Source organism: Nyctereutes procyonoides, unplaced genomic scaffold (assembly GCF_905146905.1).
Source record: "Nyctereutes procyonoides isolate TBG_1078 unplaced genomic scaffold, NYPRO_anot_genome, whole genome shotgun sequence".
Classification (NCBI taxonomy): domain Eukaryota; kingdom Metazoa; phylum Chordata; class Mammalia; order Carnivora; family Canidae; genus Nyctereutes; species Nyctereutes procyonoides.
The window spans coordinates 49,928,791-49,950,970 of record NW_026575046.1 but is presented as its reverse complement, the minus strand read 5'-3'; positions in this window follow the sequence as shown (position 1 = coordinate 49,950,970).

The following is a 22,180-nucleotide window of genomic DNA, read 5'->3' as shown; positions in this document are numbered from 1 at the left end:
CGACTGGGTTGCTTAATAGACATTTATTTGTTCTGGATGCTAGAAGTCTGAGATCAGAATGCCAGCATGATTGATTTCTGGTAAGACTTATCTTCTTGACTAGTAGCAGACCACTTTCTTGTTATGTCCTCAGGTGGCAGAGAGAGAGAGAGAGAGAGAGAGAGAGATCTTCCTCTTATAGGGCCACAATTCTATTGGATTAGGGTTCTACCTCCATGACCTCGTTTAATCTTAATTACCTCCTAAAGCCCCCTGTCTCCCATTACAGTCACATCAGAGGTTAGGGCTTCAACATGTAAATTTTGGGGGGATACAATTCAGTCCATAGCAGTTTCAAATGGTATTGATTGAACCCATAAGATCTGATGAGATGACCAAGGGAGTGAAAGTAGATGGGAGGAGAGAGATGGCCCAAACACCATATAAAGATACTTACAAAGCACATGACATATTGGGGGAAATATTTGCCATGTGTAAGTCAACAAAGGATTAGTATGCTTGCTACACACAGGATGCTTTTAAATGAGTAAGCCACTCCCAAGGAAAATTGGGCAAAAGACACGAACAGGAGATTCTCACAAGAAATTCAAATGGTCATTAAACATACTATGCACGATTGCATCTCATTCATCATTAGATGAATGCAAATCAAAAGAATCATGAGAGCTTATTTTTCATCAATCAGATGGGTCAAAATAAAAGAAGGGTGATAATGGCTTGGTTTGTGGTATTTGGGGAAAGAGGTAATTGATGCATTGTCAGTGAGAATGTAAGTAGCCAGCTTTACCTTATGGCAGTCAGGTGTAAGATACAAAGCTTTAAAAATATGCCAATTGCACAACAAATGTGTGGTGTCCAAAGTCGGTGGATATCTGGAGGAAATGGAGGGTGTTTATGATGGGGATGGGCGTGGGGGTGTCTAGGGTGCTAGAAACATTTTCTTTCCTGATGGTGGTACATGGGAGGGTACACTTTTGACAATTCATTGAGAAGCATTTTTCTGCATGTAGTTTATACTTCAATCTAAAATTTAAAAAATATTTTATTTTATTATTTATTTATTTTTAAATATTTTATTTATTCATTCATGAGACACAGAGAGAGAGAGGCACAGACACAGGCAGAGGCAGCGGGAGAAGCAGGCTCCGCGCAGGGAGCCCGACATGGGACTCGATCCCAGATCTCCAGGATCACACCCCGGACCGAAGGCAGCACTAAACCGCTAAGCCACCGGGGCTGCCCTAAAAAATAATTTAAATAATAATCATTTGACACAGAAATCCTCCTTCTTTGCGCAGGTGGGAGCAGGGACTGATACAGCAGTTGACAGCAGAGTTCCGGACCCAAGGAAGGTACACTTGCATCTCGTCTCTTGACCCTGAACATCTCAAACTGAATCTTCATACAAATTCAGAGTTGGACTTTATACCAGGATTGTCTATGAAACATGAGCCACATTTTCAAAGAAATGAGCTTAGCAACCAGAAAATAAGTTCTATTGTTAAGGCAAAACATGCTGCAGATAAAGAAAGATTGCCTAACTGGCTTCTTTCTTCTTCTTCAGGTCCTGTGTTAAATGTCACCTCCCCAGAGAATTTTCACTGACTATTGCCCTCACCTTTATCCATTTCTCTCAGTCAGAGTGTCTGTTTTCCCCCCACAGCCCTGCTCATGATGGGTGGGTGATTCTGCTCTGTGTTGGTTTCATACACGATGGGCATAAGCATAATTTTATCATTACACTATCACCAGTGCTTTGAGAAGCACATGGCATGTAATGGGTGCTCAATAAATACTTATGGCATAAATAAATGGGCATTTTATTCCCACTCTCCTCCATGTCCCTACCTTTAAAGAAACAAGAGAGAAATCCCATTTTTAAATTCTCTAAGAAAAAAAATATAACCATTCCAATGCCTCTGAAAATAGATTTTCAGATCTAGCTCCTGGGTAGGTAAATGGTCACAGGGCAGAGAATGGGGGCTTTGATAATTGAGAAACCCAGATCAAGTCCCATTTTTACCTCTTAATAGTTGTGTGACCTTGGATATGTTTCCAATTCGCTTCAGGTTTATCTTCATCAAAATCAGTGTGCAGAGTGATAGTACCTACCTAACAGGCAGGTGCTCGGATAATTTATTATTTAATTCAGGACATCTTTGTGAGTGAAAAGGGGCTCAACTAATAATGCTACTGGGACAGGTATAAATGAGAATGCCCTAGAATGGGGACCCAGGATGTGCTCTTACCCTCCTGGTAAGCCTGCTGTCTGCTTGAAATGAGCTCAGAAGCCGGGTGCATGGCAGGGGCTCAGTCAGTGGGAGTTTTAGGTTCTAAAAGAGTGGTTCTCAACCTGGTTGTCCTTTGGAATCACCCAGGTGCTTAAGAAAACCCAGATGCTGATGTAATTGGTTTGGGTGTAGCCTGGGCGTCAAGATTATTCAAATGCCCAAGTGATTGCATGGGGCAGCCAGGAATGAGTCCTGCTATGCTACTGGCTCCCCTGCATTTCTCAACCACATTTCTCTCTCTCTTTTTTTATTGTGGTAAAATATACATAATATAAAATTTACCATTTTAGCCATTTTTAAGTCCAGCTTAATGGTGTTAAGTGTATTCACACCACTGTGCAATTGTCACCACCGTCCATCTCTAGAACTTTCTCACCTTCCCAGACTGAAACTCTGTAATCATGAAATACTAACTCCTTCTTTGCCCAATTTTCCAGCCCCTGATCACCTCTATTCTACTATCTGTCTCTATGAATTTACTAATCTAGGCATCTCATAGAAGTAGAATCATCCTGTATGTGTCCTTCTGTGTCTGGTGTATTTCACTCAGTATCATGTCATCAAGGTTCATCTGTGTTGCTGCATGCATAGAATTTCCTCCCTTTTAATGACTGAATAATATTCCATTGTATGTATATAACACATTTTGCTTATCCATTCATCCTTTGATGGATATTTGAGCTGCTTCCCCTTTTTTGACTGTTGTGAATAATGCTTCTGTGCACATGGGCAGTCAAATATCTAAGTCCCTGCTTTCAATCCTTTTGGGTGTACACCCACACGTGAAACTTCTAGGTCATTGTCTTTCTCTTAACCACCATCTCTCCCCCACTGTTCAACACATTTGTGTTTGAACATCAGTCATTTACTCTGCACCTAGATCATCTCAGATCTACATAAGGACTGGGCCAAGGAGAACTTGCACCAAAGGAAGGAATATTATTTAAGTGAATGGCCTCCGAGCAGAGCAAAAATCATTCATAGGTTTGCAAAGTCCCTGAGCCTGGAGCATTCTGTGCCTATTGTGAAGGCTTTCACTGATAAAGCACAGATGCTGCCATGCCAAGTAGGCCGAGCTCATGTTAGACCGATTCTGATGTGAGATGTTGGTTTCCTGTCTGAGCTCATGGCTGGGATGTCTCCAAGCCATTGTTTCCCTAGAGCCCAGCCCTACTGAAAGCTGGGAGGTTGTGACAGGTCTGGAAGGAAAGACTTTGACTTTGCCTTCTTCGTGACATAAGCAATAAACTGTGGACCTGCAGGGAACCTCCCGGGACCTTCTTCCCCCTCTGGACTATTCTTGGGTCCCCAGACTCAGGAGGGGCCTCCCCTCACTGTTTAGAGCAGTACATCCCGTCAGAAGCCGAGAAGTTGTGGGAGCACCATGCACTGCATTCTTGCAGTTCAATGCTGATATTTTCTCCCAAGGGGAATATGATTCCCTGAGCACAAAAATTGAGCTCATGACTGTGCTAGGCAATGATGATCTTCAAATATGGTAAAAAGCCAGTCAACCCTGACATTAGAAATCATGATTAAATGGATTCCAAACTTTCTGTGATGAAACTGGTCATCTTTGAAGTGCAAGAATAAAGTTCCAGGAAGTGAGATAACACCCAGAAAAGAGCTGCTCCAAATGGGAACTCTCCTGCAGCACTGTTTCTGGAACTCTTGGCCTGTATCTTGTGAACAGTCATGTCTTTATTGCAAGGATAATTCCTGAGCACCGGCCATGGGACAGGCTCTGTGTTTTGATATTTTTATGATCCATGATATAAAGGCAACTATATCTCCAAGTTTCCACATCAACCTGTGTGTACAAATGTGGTCACGCTCACTCAAATATAGCTGGTTTTGTGCCTGGAGCTGCTAACCTTCTTCCCTCCACACACCCCTGAATTGTCTCAGGGAGCCCCGGGAGCATCGCATGTGAGCCCACGACAGGACCCTCGTGTGGTGCCCTGAGAAACACAGAACTTCTGAGCTCCCAAATGTGCACTTCCTGTCTGGAGTACTCTACTTGAGCCCATCTCTCTTCCATCTGGCAAACTCCTAGTCCTCCAACAAGATCCAAATTATGTCACAGTTATGAGAAGACTTCTCTTCTCTCATTCGCGCAATTACAAAACAAACAAAAACAAAGTTGCCTAGACCGTAGAGACGAACAGAACTGGCCTTAGTCTTCTCTGCCACTCGGCAGCTATGTGACTCACCTCCGTGTCCCTCACCTGTAAACAGGGACAACAGGAGAGGCAGGTCTGAAGGTGCAGTGAGATAACATGGAAAGATAATACAGGAAGAGGTTAGCAGCATCCTGGCCCCAGGTATGCGTTCAATAGGGGGCAGTTATTAGAGAATTCGAGCAATTCAAAGGCTGTAAACTGATGATGTATGGACAAAGGCAGTATCTAGATGGGTTTACTTTAAAAATGGAATGAATTAACGTCTTCAAACAGGGGAAGTTTAAACCTTAATTCCTGTGCCACGACCACTGCCCACTAAAGGTACATTGTGGCCCCTCTTCCTTTTGGGTCCCCGATCAGGTATAGTTATCTTTCAGTGGGGTCTGCAGACCCAGGTTCCATATTGTCCATGTCTGTCCTTTCACTCATGTGGCCCTTGTCCAACCCGGTGCCCCATCTCACAAGACACTGTTCCCTTTCTGGGAGATTCACCATCAGGTAGAGCAGTCCTGCTAAGCTCCCCTTTCCTGCTCCTGCCTGCGCCCTGCACCCCTCACCTGGCCTACATCCCCTCCTCCAGGCCCTGAGCTCTTTAAACACAAAGATGATGTCCTCATCATCTCTATCAAGCCCCTACTTGCGAATTGATTAATGTCTCTGAATGTTTTTAAATTTATCTTTCCCCCCAGTGATCAGTCTTAGAGAAAAAAAGTACTCAGGATGCAAGAATCAGCACGATGGATATTCTTAAGAGCATGTGTGAAACCAACGTCAGGTTTGGAAGAGGTGAGTGCCATTCCCTCAATGTCCTCTTCCGCCCAGGCCACCCCATGGTCTTAGGTTCAGGTTTGCAAGCTCTCCATTTATTGGAGCCATAGCTCTTGATCTAACTATTCACTAACTTTTCTAACCAGTTGTTGCTTATAGGCACAGTAGTCCATTATTTCTGAATTAGGACAGTCCAGGAAAATCCAGAGGTACAGATCTTGCTACAATTTGTTTTTCCTTAGGACAAAAAATGACGCCCTCAGACTGGCACAGATAAAGAAGCCTGGGGAAATCCGTTGTTGATATGAAGCAATAAAACCTCTCATTTGCAGCACATATTTGCCGAGAGATTTGGGGGGGGGAGATGGTTATCTTGGCAATTCTCATAATAGTAATCATTTAGAAATAGCCCAGAAATGATAAGCAGTACAGCCACCTTTGACAAAGTTGGGAATCCAATCAGGGAGGGGTACACAGGGAGAGCCAGTCATATCTGAAATGGTTTTCTCTAAAAGAACATCTGAAGCAAATAAGGTAAAATATTGGCCTTGACAATGCTAGATGGTGACTAATGAGAGTTTATTAAATATTGCCTATACTATATGCTTGAAATACTTCAAAATCAAAACAAGGAACTTTAGTTCGTTAACTACTCGACCTCAGGCTATGTTTTATGTATCACTCACATTTAACTAAAATATCTTTGAGAAAATTATTCCTATCCCTATTTAATAGATGAGGAGAGACAGATATTGAGGAGTGACTTGCCACAGACCAACGGAGATGGTAGCTGGGTTTCTAGGCTGAGTTTAATTCTTCTTTGCGTCTACAGTTACAACCTCTAATGATGAGCTATCTTTTGGAGACTGTCTCCCATGTTTAAACTCTCCTCCCATCCTTCCTTTTTCTTTTTTTAATTTAAATTCAATTAGCTAGGGTGCCTGCTGGCTCAGTCACTTAAGTGCTTGCCTTCAGCTCAGGTAAGCAGGCTGGGATGTCACAGCTCATCAGTGCTATAGCAGGTATTACTGTATAGAAAAACAGCGCTTGTTAAACCTGCCTGAAATGTGGTAATGGCCCAAAGATGAAGAGTCTTCATTCCCAATCATGCCTGACCCAGGAGAGGCTACAAGAAGGTTCAGAATACCTCCCTGTTTTCACTGCATTGTTTTTTTATTTTATTTTATTTGTATATTCATGATCTAAACAGAGAGAGAGGCAGAGACACAGGCAGAGGGAGAAGCAGGCTCCCCACAGGGAGCCTGATGCAGGACTTGATTCCAGGACCTCAGGATCATGCCCTGAGCCAAAGGCAGACACTCAACCACTGAGCCACCCAGGCATCCCTACCTCCCTGTTTTGAAGCAACCTTCTGATTGTGGGAATAACCAACCATCATGTTCAATCCTCCCTCACAAAGTAGATGGGGCTCAGATAAGTTCAGAAATATAAAAAAGAAGAAATCTCAGAAGCAGAGGAATACAATTAGAGTGCCCAGAGGTCCCATTTGCCCAGCACAGTCTCACTATATACCTGCTATCCCAGGGCAATAACTAATATTGCCTTCTCTGCTCCCTAAATCATAGGCTTGGGGGACAAATCATTTGGTCATGCTCCCCTGGGACACCACCTTTATCAGAGACGCTTGCATAGGTCTGACTCTACAGGTGTGGTTCAGGTTTCATCCCAGGGAGAAGGGGAGAAAGGTTAGAAAGACACTCAGTGGAAAGAGCCATTGCTCGACTCTTCGTTCTGGTCCCTCTAGAATGTATACATATGAGAAAGACAATCCGACTTGACTTTTTTTTTTTTTTTTTTTAAAGGAATTGGCTCATGTAATTGTGGAAGCTTAGCAAGTCCCAAGTCTGAGGCAGGACCCAGGCAGCCTGAAGACTCAGGGAGGAGATACAGTTGCAGGTCAAAGGCCACCTGCCGGCTGAATTTGTTCTTGATCAAGAGAGGGCAATCTTTGTCTTGTTCAGGTCTTTAACTGATTGCTGGGGCCTACACATTTTGCAGAACAATCTGCTTTCCTCAAAGCCCAGCAATTTAAAAGTTAATCTCATCCAAAAACCAACCTCACAGAAACATCTCAAATAACGGTTGACCGAATATTCAGGCACCATGGCCCAGCTAAGGAGAAATTAGCCATAAGTGTTGTCTTTTGTGCCATTTCCAGGATTTATATTTGTATTTAGCAGGAGGGAGCAGGGAAAAATGGTCTGCACTGTCTTGACTGGCCTGGAAGTTTAAAAAAAATAGGAAAGTCAAATTCGTAGGAAGTGACAAGGAGGCTAATCCACAGAAAGAAGCAGGAGCAAGAAGGAGTGAGAGAGTTTTTCCTGGCAGGCTCTGTGTCCCAAGGCTGCCCTGGTCCTTACTGAAACTTAGTCTTCCAATCACTCCTTGGATTCTATGAGCCCATAAAGTCCTTTTTTGTTTAACTCGTTTGACTTGGGTTTCTGTCACATACAACCAGCTAAAGGACACGGAAGGGTTGGTTAACTGTTAATTGCTCTATATGTTTTTTTAAAAAGATTTTATTTATTTATTTGAAAGAGAGAGAGCATGTACAAACAAGAGGAGGGACAGACTCGATCCCATAACCCTGAGATCATGACCTGAGCCAAAGGCAGACACTTAACAAACTGAGCCACCCAGGCACCCAAAATTGCTCTGTATATTAATATACTTGTCTAAAATAGGTGTTGACAAGATCTGCCATCTGTAATGTCTTTGGCACGATAAACTAAATGTCAGCTTACAAAATAATAACGACAAATAAGTAAATAAATAATAACTTGCTGTCTGGCCCCAAAGCTTAGCTATATCAGAAGCTAAGCTACTCCATTCTGATATCAGCCCAGTCCTATTCCCTGCCCTAAGATAAGGGTAGACGTGGAGAAGGAGCCCTTAGCTGTGCTGGGGCTGGGTCCTTGGCCATCAGGTTGCATCAGGGGCAATCTTCAAGATGGAGAGAAAAAGACATGTGAGGAGAAGGGGAGGTCAGTCTGGAGGAGCAGCCACTGGGGTCCTGTCTGCTGACTAAATTGGAGCTGTATCAGGAAATAGGGTCAGGAGACAAGGATCCGAAATAGGCCAAAGTGGCAATGCGGGGAGTTTCAAATTCCTTGGGTGGCTTATGGACAAAACATTGTCCAGATGGTTGCATGTTTATGGACAGAGTCTTAACATCCTCATTGCCCCCATCCACAGCTTCTATTTCTGTGAGGCCTCACCAAACTGTGCCATAAGAATTCTAAAGTACCTTCAACTCTGAACCCAGGGCTATTGGATTTCCCTTGACTGCAAAGCCAGTATCAATCGCTCTGCCCAGGAAAAAAGCATGCATGAGAAAATAGCCCAGGCCAGTTGGGTCCTTATAACCAGACTTGCTTCTCGATGAGGTGAAAAACCAGTTGGAATTGGAGCCTTTCAGACTGCACTTGACAATTGAACCTTTACATTTCAGCTTAAAACACTGAAGGGAAAAGTGGGGGGAGAAAAACCAGATGTCTTTCTCCAAAAAAAAAAAAAAAAAAAAGAGAGAGAGAGAGAGAAAGAAAAAAGGCACACTACTCTAACCTCAACTTTATTTGCATTTTATACATTTTATATATTTCATTTTATAAAAACAGTCAAACCCTGACCGCAAGATTTCACAGATAAGAGGAAAAAGCCGGACTGTGCTTAATTCAATATTTTAGAGAAATGCTCTTATGGGCAGTTGGTAAGCGGCATCCCGTCCAGACCAAGACTGCTGACGACTCTGAAAAATGTGCCTGTGATTCACACTGGGACACCACATCTCATAACACACCGTGTGTGCAAGAGGCTGTAATTACGAAATGTTTGCATTCAGCAACGTGGGTGCCGAAATACAGATGTTCCTCGTTGACACTAATTGGACCTGACGTGGCTTTGGCCTGCTTTATAACAGTTGCCGGAACACGCAATACGCTTCAGCGTGGTCCTCTGAAGGCCTCTGTTTCATATCGTCTTTACTAGGGGGCTGGGGCCAGGGCAGGATTGACATTAGCACTGGCCCTCATCTGTCGCAGAGCTTGGTGAAAAATGCCTTTCAGCCTGCTGGAAGGGGCACCCTTCTCAGGGGCCGACCAAGCGCTTTCATTCAGCTATTTCTCTTTATATTTAAAAGGGAAGGTTCTTCCCTCATATCCCCTCCTCACTCAAATGAGGACTGAGTGAAGGTGCCATTTGTTTTCATGCTACTTCTTAATGTGTCCAAGATGTGCTGTCTCTCAAAAAACCATCAACGAAGAAAGCCCTTCTCTGACGCTCTGGGCTCCCTACCTACTGACCTTCCCTTCTCCGTGGATGCTTGGAGTCCTTGACTGCAGAAGGCCATCTCACTAGGAGCAGAGATTGACACACACTTAGGTGTACCTACTGTGTGTAAACTGCTGTGAATAGAAAATGAAGATAAACACAGGCTTGCGGTGGCTGGGCTCCTAGGGGCTGGATTGTTGTTATAAAAGAAAGGGATGGGGGCATTGGTTGAACATCTCTTCGGCCCCAGGTAATGTTCAGACAGTGCCTTAGATGGAGGTAGTGAGGACAACAGTTAAAGAGGATGGCTCTGGAATCACACTGCCTGGGGTCACCCAGCTTAACCACTGAGATGTGTGGCCTGGCCAATATGACCCTCAGTTTCTTCATCTATAAAAGGGGCTCTAGTTGTATACAGCTTGCAAAGATGCTGGGTAGGACATAAATGAGCTGGTATAAAACCTTCCCTTGGGATCCCTGGGTGGCACAGCAGTTTGGCGCCTGCCTTTGGCCCAGGGCGCGATCCTGGAGACCCGGGATCGAATCCCACGTCGGGCTCCCGGTGCATGGAGCCTGCTTCTCCCTCTGCCTGTGTCTCTGCCTCTCTCTCTCTCTCTCTCTGTGACTATCATAAATAAAAATAAATAAATAAAAAAAATAAAACCTTCCCTTTAGTGCTTGCCATATAGAAAAATGGATGCTCAATAAAGCTATCCTCAACTTTAAAAATTTATCCCCCCAAATATTGTGAAATATTCTTATAAGTGTAGGTCTATCTATCTCTATGTAAGTCTCTCTATATGTATGTGTCTGTCTTTCTATCTATCTTTCATTGAGCCTTGAGAAAAGATTGGCTATTCTGGTAAAAGAAATTATCACCCATGTATTTATTTAAAATTAGTGGAATATTAGATTAAAACAAGATTCTATTCAATGTAACATGAAAACATTTTATATTTTTACACAAAGCAAATAAATAGACTTTAATGGCATAAAAGAAAGACACAAAGGCTACAGTGAACGCAGTAATCAAATAAACCAGGCAACAAAGAAAGGAGAGGTCCAGCCTACCCAGATCTGGGGATTTCTTTTCCAAGACCAGCCATCCATCTGTTGAATCTTCCTGCATTCCTGCCTTCCTTACAGTTTTGCCCTTTGGCCCTTCTGTTCCACTTATCTATTGTTGGGTAACAAACTACCCCAAACTTAATAATATGTGACAGCAAGGGTCATTTATGTGCTTGCAATCTGCATTCTGGGCAATTCTCAGTGGGGTCTGTTCTTTTCTGTTCCTCCTGGTGTCAGCAGGAGCAGCTGGAAGGCTACAGTGACATGGGGGCTGGGATCATCCGAAGACTTCATTAGTCACTCCTCTGTGCGGTTGGTTGTTGCTGGCCCATGTGACTACCTACTTTCTTTGCATGAGGACCGCTGGGTTCCATGAGTAAGCATCCAAGAAAACAAGACAGAAGTGGGCTGAATTTTTATACCTAGCCTTGAAAACCACATCATCCATATTTTGACAGAGTCACAAAAGCCTACATAGGTTTAAGAGGAGGGAATGTAGACTCTATCCCTCAATGGCAAGTGTGACTGGCATGTCAGAAGAAGAGCCTGTGCAATGGGTTCTTTTGAAAATACAATTTGTCTCATCTTCTGACTTTGGGAGGATTTTATTTTTTTCCTTTCTTTTTAGGCTCATAGCTTTTTTTTTTCTTTTTAGAATATTTATTCATGAGAGACAGAAAGAGATAGAGGCAGAGACATAGGCAGAGGGAGAAGCAGGCCTCCTGCCAGGAGCCCGATGTAAGCAGGCCTCCTGCCAGGAGCCCAATGTGGGACTTGGTCCTGGGACTCTGGGATCACGCCCTGAGCTAAAGGCAGATGTTCAATCGCTGAGCTACTACCCGGGCGTCCCCAAGCCTAAAGCTTAAGCTTCATAGATTTCCAGGACATTCCTATTTTGTTTTCTTTTTAATAGGCATTTATTGGAAATTCTTGCTTTGGGGAGAAGCAGATGAATAATAGACAACAAAAATACTTGAGAGCATGTGCTTTTTGGGGGGAAATTAAAGGAGATCCCAAGTCCATCTGGGGAGTTGGAAAGTCTCTAGGCAGAGCAGTCACTGAGCTGAGTATTTGGGCCTAAGGATAGGGGATCTATGATGGTTAAGTTCATGCATCCACTTGGCTATGCATGGTCAGACACCAACTAGTCAAACACCAATTTAGAGTTGCCTTGAAGGTATATTTTTAGATGAGATTAGCATTTGAATCAGTAGATGCTGAGTGAAGCAATCTCATTTTATCTTCACCTCATGCCCATTTCTATATCACATTCCTACTTTCTTATAAAGAAAACCAAGCTCCAGAAGTAGCTGCTATTGGAAAATCTAAGGAAATATAGGCATGGAAGCTTCGGTTACCATGTTGCTTGTGGATAGGGAATGCTATGCTGCTTTGTTGAAGACAAATGCTGAAAAGTAATCTTACTTATTAGGAAAAAGGCATGTTTGCTATTAAAACTTTGCCCAAAGAAATGAAAAGAGGCTGGACATTGAAGCTATGATCTGGATTATCATATTGATTATTTAGGGGGAAGGTGGGCAAATCTGTTTAACCAATTATAGTCAGAAGGACATTTTGACAGGATTATGGTAGTTGATTCAATTTTCCATTTTGTTTGAGCTGCACAGATAGATCCTAAGACTAGGTAGAGTGGAGGAGTGAGGAAATTTTCTAGTAATTTCAGCAATGACAGTTGTATTCATTAATGTGTATATCTGACAAATATCTACAAGGTATCTAAATATATGCTAAGCACTGAGCTCAGTACTAAAGCTATGACAGTAGGGAAGACCTAGCTCCTGCCTTCTAGGTGTTCAGAATTTACTGAGGACAATGACCAAGGAGACTTATTATCTGTTCAGTCAGATAAACACCTGCTTTGTTTGCCTGGGTGCACAGCAGACTATAGTTCTCATTCTCTCTTGCAGCTGGGTAAGGCCATATGACCAAGCTCTGCCCAAGGAATGTGAATGGAAGAGATTTATGCCACTTCAAAGCCTTCTCTATAAAATTTCCTACATGCTTCTCTACCACAACTCTTTGTCTGCTGACTGGCTGTCTATACCAGGATGGTCCTGGAAGCCAAGGATTGCGGAAGGCAGGGCTTCCATTATCTGGGCCCTTCCCTGACTGGCTGCATGGAGCAAATTGCCTTTCCAGCCCTGGATGCCAATTGGAGTTAATAGAAGTGAGAAATAAGTTCCTTTTGTGTTAAGCCACTGAGAATGGGGTATACCTGTTGAGCAGTGAGCACTACTTTAGTTAATACTCTAGACAGTTTGCAATGCAAATAGGAAAGTGTGGTAATGCAAGTATACATAAGCTTTTGTAGAATATGTAGGAGTGGAACGACTTCCTTTTGAGACCAAAAGATGTTAATTTCTCATCAAATTAGAAGATTTGCTGGGTATTGAGGAAGGAGGTGTGTCAGAGAATACTCCTGGAAGGGGGGGAAGATGACTTTTGAAATGTGCCTTGAAGAGGGAGTGGGATTGTTCAAGGGAATGAGTGAGGGAAAGGCATTATAAACAGAGGGAACAGCCTCTACACAGACTTTGAGTCTGAAAGCACATGACATGTTCAGGAAATGGCAAACTTGCAGGACTGGGGTTAAACCAGCCCAGGTAAGACAGAGGAACAGGATGTTAGGAAAAGACATTGACACTGTGAGGCAGGGTCCTGAGTGGCATGGCAGGATCTCTCTGAACATAACGAGAAGGCAGTGTAAAGTTACAATAAAAAGCCAATGGGCAAGGGAGGGATAAATGAGAATGGCTCTGTGTCTTAGTTAAAATAACACTAATATCAGGGTAGCATGGATTGAAGTAAGAAGAAATTGGAGACAAAGAGCTCATATCTCTGAGAGGTATTTAAAGAAATTGAATTATCTTAATTCAGCACTTTACTTTTTCCATTTCTACATGTCCACAAGACAGAAGATGATTTTACATTCGGTTACATGGAGGAGAGGGTGGGATGGTCAATTTTGATATTTTAAACCAACAACAAAAAATTGTTTGGCCTAAAGTTAGCAAGATGTTTTGATTTGTGGGTTGTTAAACTTAACTCTCATTGGGTCAGTATTTTATTGACTCTTTGGCAGAGCATGATTTCATATTTTTGAGAAAAATAAGCCTTGTGACTTTCATATGAAATCGGAGGATTTGTTGGCTATCAAAAAGTTCTCGCTAACCTGAGTTTCTATACTTTCATGTAAAGGAATCGAAAACATTTAAATCAAATTTCCTTTCAAGGAGACATCAACTTTAAAATGATGAGGAGAGTGGATTGGCAAAATGTGTTAAGGGGCTTGGTGAACTAAAATTATTTGGAGGGAAAATGGATATTTTTAAAAGTTCATAGTAAAAGCAAAACATAACAGAATTCACCTAAGTCCTGATCAAAATGCCAAGAAATCCAACCCAGAGACCACCATCCCTTCTTAAATTTCAAGATCATTTGAATCCCCAAAGTAAGTCTAACGATTTTGTCCAGTTGGAATTGATTTTTCTCACCTATTCTCCACTGTGGTGAGGATTAGCAGCCAAGCACAAATTCCATTGTTTTGAGCCTCTCTGCGGTAGGTAGCCTCCAAGATGACCTCTAATGATCTCCACTCCTGGTATTCACACAGTGTAGCTCCACCTCCCGTTGTACCAGGGTTGGTCTGTGTGACCGACCAACACCAGATAGAGGGCATGTGACTTCAGAGATTAAGTCATAAAAGACTGTGGCTTCCATCTTGGGGACTGTCTCTCTCTCTCTCTCTCTGAAATCCCTTTCTCTGGAGGAAGCAAGGTGCCACTGTTGTAAGCACATCTTTGGAGAGGCCCATGTGGCAAGGAATCTAACAGCCAGCGAGGAGCACCCAGAAAAGAACATAACAGCCTGCAATAAATTTTGCAAGTGAACTTGGAAGCAGTTCCGTAGCTCCAGTTGAGTCTTCAAATGGCTATAGCCCCAGTTGATGGCTTTACGCAACCCATGACAGACGCTGAGGCAGAACCACCTGACTAAGGCACTCCTGGATTCCTGACCCTTAGACACTGAGAGATAATAAATGTTTGCGTCTTTTTTTTAAGTTGCTAAATTTTGAAGTAATTTGCAGCAATAGCAGACTAATGTACCCTCTGCTGTAAGAGGTGTTTTTGGTTTGTTGTTGCTGTTGTTTAACATTAGCACGATCTGATTTCTTGAGGAACTATTCTAGTTTTCCTTCAGACTCAGTCCTCCTTTCTTTGTGCAAGCTTATTATACATGGGACTGCCTACCAGGGAGTCAGTTTAAAAATATATATGTTCCAAGTGTGTTCTAGGCATAAAGCAATGGGCTTTGTTTTACTAACTTCAGAACAATATATATGTTCATTAGATGGGGGTTGTGTGTGTCCATGTTGGCCAAATCTTCTATATGGTTCTTCTTTGCTTTCTTTCTTGATCTTTCTGTTTCTGAGAAGTATATTAAAATCTCCATGATGGCTATGAACTTGTCAATTCCTAATTGAATTTCTAAGTATTTTTCTTCATTGAGCAACTACATATTCATTCACTCAAGTTAGATCTCCTTAAAAAAGGACACATAATAAGATATTATATTAGATAGAAGTCTAGGCAAGATTGAGATTTATTATGAGGAAAAAAATCCATTACTCCCAAAATTATCTGGAGTGAGTACGTGTCATTCCAATGCCCTAAATCTCCTTATCCATAGAGATGAATTCTTTCACCTGCTTCTCACTGGAGCCCCAACCTCATAGAAATAAATATTAATTGACTTGAATTGAATAATCATTAATACTTGGAACAATGATCTAAAGGCCTAGATAGATAGCGAATCATCACTGTATTATTAGTAGTGATTTTTTTTCCACAAAAGACCCCAAGAAAATTCAGTTAATTGAAAACCCCTCTCCCCAGAACCTTCAGGTTTCCTGTGACTATATCATATACCACTAAAGAACAAATCTGTTTAACAAAAATAGTACTAGGTCCTGGATATTGGTCACTTCCTTTTAGCAAGATTCTACACAGCACAATTTAGTTTAATACTGAAGAAGATTTGACATAGTCATTTAATTTAGGTAAAGAAAATCTGATTATTACTATTATTATGGTGGTGATTTTGCTATTATCACTCTTGCTATTGTATGGGAAAAGCAACTATCAACTCTTAGGATTTTACTTTTTGAACAATTTTTGTTGTTAAAATATTTTTATTTCTAGGTGAGTCAAACTCCTCATGTCCTTTCTCTATCTCCACGACTACAACATCAGCTCCACGAGACAGGACCCTAGTTTGCTTAGTCTAGAGCTGTGTGTGTTAAAGATGCTGAACATGTGCGTGTTCACCGAAGATTTGAATTAGTGAAGGTTTGAACATATATCTTACCTAGAATCCTTGTGCCAAGTTTTAAAGGCTGTAGACATAGCATTTGTTTTGCAGCTCTTGCTAAAGGGTAGGGACCCAGCACACATTTCCTGGCATCACATGGCTCACCATGGCATCCATGAGAGTCAGCTCCAGGGCTGGCAAGCAGAGGACAAGAGAAAACAGAAAAGGTTGTTTCAAGTAAAGAAAGTGAAGCTCTAATTATCTGAAGTAAGTCGTCAAACAGAGAGTGAATGGTGATTATCCCCAAATCAGAGGCCTCCTCTCCAGGCCTTTAATTTGCGGGACCCATAACATAATCTGGTTTCTTCAGGGTCCTTGAAAAGAAGCTTTGTTCACCTGGGTGACATAAGCCCAAGGGAAGGGCGCAAAGGAATGAGCTAAACCATTTCGAATCAAAGAACCAAAGCAGAGAGGCAAACTGGACAGCCTCGGAATTAACCACAGGTGTCATTCTCCCTGGAGCACAAGCTTCCTCAGAGCCTACCTGTCTGCCTCAAGAAGGGCTTCCTCTTCCTGGAGCCCACTGAATGGCTGTCTTGCTCATCCACTATATCTCCCCTGTGCCTGGCCTGCTGCTGCTTGCCCCAGGCTAGCTCAGTCTGACAAAGTGAGAAAGTGGACACAAAGACTGATTTTAAAAAAAAAGATTTTATTTATTTATTCATGAAGGACACACAGAGAGAGGCAGAGACATAGGCAGGGGAAAAAGAAGGCTCCCTGCAGGGAGCCTGATGCAGGACTCGATCTCAGGACCCCAGAATCACACCCTGAGCCAAAGGCAGATACTCAACCACTGAGCCACCCAGGTGCCCTGCAAAGGCTAATTTTAAAAAGTATTTTCAACTTTTTAGTCAGGAGGCATTTCTTGAGCCTATAAAGTAGTTGTAAGGAGGGGCACCTTGCCAGCTCAATCAGTGGAACTGGCTTAATCTTGGGGTGGTGAGTTTGAGCCCCACTTGGGCCTAGAGCTTACATAAAAAATAATAAATAGGGGCGGCCCCTATTTATTGCCTCTCTGAGCCTCAATTTTCTCATCTATAGAATGGGCATAATAATATTTATCTCTTAGTTTGATAATATTTGAACAAGCTAGTGGTTGCAAAAAGCCCAGCATAATTCCTGACACAGAATAAGTGGTCAATGAATGTGAGATTCTTACAGTAAGACACAAAGGGGTACAAACCTAAATCGAAATCAAGGCATGATCAACAAGAAGTGGGAACATATAGGATTCTTAGTTAATAAGAAGACAGCATTTTACTTGTCATTTGTATCCCAGATGCCCCAGCACGTTAGTAGAAGCTTAGTGCATTCTTGCCCAGTCAACAATTGGCTCTCCCAGTAAGTCAGGGCTATGGGTCTTCTCCATGTGCCCCAGTATCCCATCTTGCAGCAAGGTGGTGATCTCTATCAGGACTTCTGTTCTGAGTGACTTTGATCTAGTGATTTGACCAATCTGTAGGTGGGTGAGATACCCATAATCATGGTGTGACTATTACAGAATTCAACACTGGAGTCCCCTCTTACAGCTCTGAATTACAAAACAGAAAGCAATTCATGGTCTTCTGAAATGCAGATCTTAATGCTGATAACAACTAGATTCTAAATGGAGCCTTCTAACCCAAATTCTTTGTGGAGTGCTTTAGGGGAAATGAATGTGCAAACCCAAGCAGGGAGTGTGGTGGGCATGTGAGGATCTGTTAGAATTTTGCAAAATGCAAATCAGACCACCAGTGTCTAAACTCCTAAATCAAGTCACAACAACTTTGATCCCCCTTCCCAGCTCTGCTCCCCTCAGCTCCCCAACTACAACTGTGACATGAGAATTCTGTGGCAACTGCCACCAAACTTATTGGAAATCTTACCAACAAAGAGCCTTTCCCAAAGACAGATGATGATGGCATTTCTCGTACTTCACAGTACACACGGTGCCACACATCATATGTGCCCACAGAGCTTCTGACCCCCAAGTCCTCCAGGGAACCCGGAAGACTGGTCCATAGGATTCATAAAGCACCTACAGAGTGCTTGGCCCTAGAGTATTACTGATGTTACAGAAAGGCAGGGAAGTAAGCCTAAGTCCTTGAATTCTGGGAAGTGGTCCACTATAGTGAAAACAGATGAGGGATGTTGGAGTTTAATGTGGATTCCATCTTGGTGCCCACTTGGTTAGCTCGTACTGCTGTAACAAAATGCCACATACTGGGTGGCTTAAATTTTTTTCTCACAGTTCTGGAGGCTGGAAGTCTAAGATCGAGGTGCCAGGCAATCCAGTTCCTGGTGCAAGACTTCCTCCTGGCTTGTAGATGGCCATCTTCTCATGTGTCCTCATTCCAGAGACAGAGAACAAGTGCTTTTGTTTCTTCCCAGAAGGGCATTAACCCCACCTTCACAACCTAATGACTTCCTGAAGGCCCTACTGGGAGTTAAAACTGCCAGTAGCCCTATTGCCTTTAGGATCTTATGCAAACTCCTTAGCCTGGCCCATAGGCCCTGTGTGTCTACCCCACCCCTACATTCACCTTGGCTCCCTGGCCTCCTCTCTGGACACTCGGTTCACATGCTCACAGTCCAGACCTTCTTTATGCCTCCCCAGCCTGTTCTGTCCATGCGACCTGCTTATGTTGCCTGTCCTCCCCAAGCCACCTGTTACTGTGGCATGTTACTGTGGTTATCTGTGTAATTGCCTGCCTTCTCCATAAAACAAGAAGCTCCTTAAGGCCAAGAGACTGATTTCACTCATTGCCAGAACCTCAGCACCCAGCAAAGTGCCAAGCTCTTGGTAGATGCTCAGTAATGGTTGCAGGAATGAATAAAATGAGCTCCTAAGAGGGATGCTTAATCTCCCTCTGGGCTTTCGACTCATCCTCTGTAACACCGAGGCTGCTGTCAGGATGCAATGAGAGGACAGGATGAAGCCACCAGCCCTGCACCTGACATGAGGTGGGTACACAGCGTATCTGTGGTTCTCTTCCTTTTTCCTTTCTGCCCCACTGGAAGTTCTTGCTTGAAAGCCCAGACTCCCCCATGAATGGAAGATAGGATAAAGTCAAGCGAAAGACTGCACAGTCTTGATACTAAGAGGTTTAGGGAAGACTTTCTGAAATTGGTTGGACCTGGGGCAGAGGTGTAAAATTGCTATGGTGTCTACCGGGTTACCACTCCACATTTCTCACATTTAAAAAATTCTTACTTTTTACCATGGCAAAATATACATAACACAAAATTTGCCATTTTAACCAATTTTAAGTGTTTGGTAGCATTGAGTACATTCAGAGTGTTGTGCAACCATGACCTCCATCCATCTCCAGAACTTTTTCATCTGCAGCTAAAACTGGCCTCATCAAACAGTACCTCCTCAGTCCTCCACCCTTCAGGCCCTGGCAATGACCACTTTCCTGTCTGTCAGTGTGAATGGCACTACTCTAGGTACTCATATCAGTGGACTCATATAGGATTTGTTCTTTTGTGCCTAGCTGATTTCACTCAGCACAATGTCCTCAAGGTTCATCCATGTCATAGCAGGTGGCAGGATGTCCTTCCTCTCTACAGCTGAGTAGTGGTCCCTTGGATGCATACACCACATTTTGTTTCTCCACTAATCCATCAGTGGACACTTGGGTTGCTTCTACTTTTGACTCTTATGAATAATGTTGTTATGAACATGGGTGTACATGTATTTGCTTGAGGACACGTTTTCCATTCTTTTGGGTACATACCCAAAAGTGGAATTGCTGGATCATATGGAAGTCTATGTTGAATTTTTTGAGGAGCCTCCCTACTGTTTTGCACAATGGTTACACCACTTTACATTCCCATCAACAAATGCATGGGGGTTGGTCCCAATTTTTACACAAATTCTGCAACATTTGTTTTCTTCTTCTTTCTCCTTCTCCTCCTTCCCCTCCTCCTCCTCCTCCTCCTCCTCCTCCTCCACCCTTTCCTTCTTACAATAGCCACCCTAGTGGCATTTCCCAGATTTTAAAACATCACTTTTAGCAGCTCTCATAACTTCTCTCTACATCCACCTAGTAAAAATTCATTTAGTGCTTCAAACACACAGGTGCTGTCGTAATTGTGGAGCTAGGAGAGTGAACAAAATAAATTCCCTCCACTGACACGCTAATTGGGAGAGAAAAAATAAGCAAATCTAAGCAAATAACAAATAACATGTCAGATGGTGATATGTTCCGTGAAGACCAATAAACCCAGGGTGAGGGGATAGCGTGATCATGGGTTAGGGAAGGAGGCAAATGGATAGGGTTTCAGATTTGTTTGTAATGAAAGCTTGACTCTATGAGAGACTGGTTTTAACTTCTTTTGAGAATTAAGGAAACCGAAGCTCAGACAGGATATGTGACTTGGCAAGTATGGGCAACTAAGGTGGGAATTCAGCCTCAGAGGTGCCTTTGAGACAACTCTGTAAGCTGCACACTTCTGATTTGTATACTTATTGGTATATGTGTTATTCTTCAACAAAAAGTTTTAAAGATTACAGTGTGCTTTATGTCAGAATTTTTCATTTTTATTTTATTTTTTAAAGATTTTATTTATTTATTCATGAGAGACAGAGAGAGAGAGAGAGAGAGAGAGAGAGAGAGAGAGAGGCAGAGACACAGGCAGAGGGGGAAGCGGGCTCCATGCAGGGAGCCCGATGTGGGACTTGATCCCAGGACTCCAGGATCACACCCTGGGCCGAAGGCAGGCACTAAACTGATGAGCCACCCAGGGATCCCAGAATTTTTCATTTTTTTAAAATTTTTTTTAAATTTTTTAAAATTTTTATTTATTTATGATAGTCACACAGAGAGAGAGAGGCAGAGACACAGGCAGAGGGAGAAGCAGGCTCCATGCACCGGGAGCCCGACGTGGGATTCAATCCCGGGTCTCCAGGATCACGCCCCAGGCCAAAGGCAGGCGCCAAACTGCTGCGCCACCCAGGGATCCCGAATTTTTCATTTTTAAAGGATACCACACACACATTGTCTTCTGCTACTCTAGGAGAGCTGAGGAAGTGAAGTGTTAGGTTCAAAAGATGGAAAGATTTGAGCCAAAATGGCTTGGAACCACTGGATGATCGGAAGAAGGCCATGGGGACCACGGCCATGAGTTTAGCGATTGCATTAGATTACCTGCTGGGCTGGGGCCAGGGCCAGCTCCTCGCCATTTTGTTCTGCTCTGTAGCGACCGAAGCCAATCTTTTTCTCCCAGGCCACTCAGGAGACAGCACATGGTGAAAGGGTTTTCTCCTCTCTCCAATCCCACTCCCAGCCGGCATGCCTGCCCCAATATCACTGGGCGAACCCAGGGGAGACATGGTTTCCTGGAGAGATGAATCATTGTAAGTGCCGTGAGGTTACAAATGGGGTCAGGCAGTCACTCAGAAGTTGCAATAAAGTTTGGAATCTGAAATAAAGGCCTCCTCATGCTCAGGAAATCGAACGGCTGCCCACAAAGTTGTCTGCAGACAAACTCTCTGCGGGTCACCAGCCTGTGCATGCGATGACCAAATGACTCATTCTCTCCAGAGTGCTTTGGGCTGCTGCAAATGATTTACCAGTGGGTCCTGAGGTTCAAGTCACGCTGGAAGATTGACACAGGGACAGGGGCAGACTTTTAGATAAGATCTCGTGGTTGGGGTTGATGGGGACAAAATATTTAGGAGTGTTTCCTCATCACAGAGCCAACTGGAGGGTCAGACTCTATTCATTCATTCATTTATTCATGAAAGTTTTTTAGTACCAACTATGTACTGGACTATAATGTCCCAGAATATAATATTGTGGAAGACATTGTCCCCTCTCTCAAGGGCTCTTACCTTCCAGATGGGAAGGTCAACCTACTCACAGGCCGCTGCAACACTGGGACAAGTGTTCCAATGGAAGGAAGCATCTGGGACACTGAAGAGGGGTTCAGGTATATGTTGGGGTGTGTTCCAGCAGAGGTGAGGTCAAGGGTACATTTGGAGAGAACTTGTTGTGCAAAGACACCAGGACATGAGGTCCTGGTGGATTTGATAAAGAAGATGAAGAAAGGCAGAGAAGACAACAGGTCCCAGAACATGGAAAGCCATGATGCCAAGCTGAAGATGAGACAGGAAAGCCTTTAGAGTATGGAAATGACATAGTGAGACTTGTGTTTTATGTTTTAGGGTGATTGGCATGCAGGGTGTTGGACGAGAAGAGATTG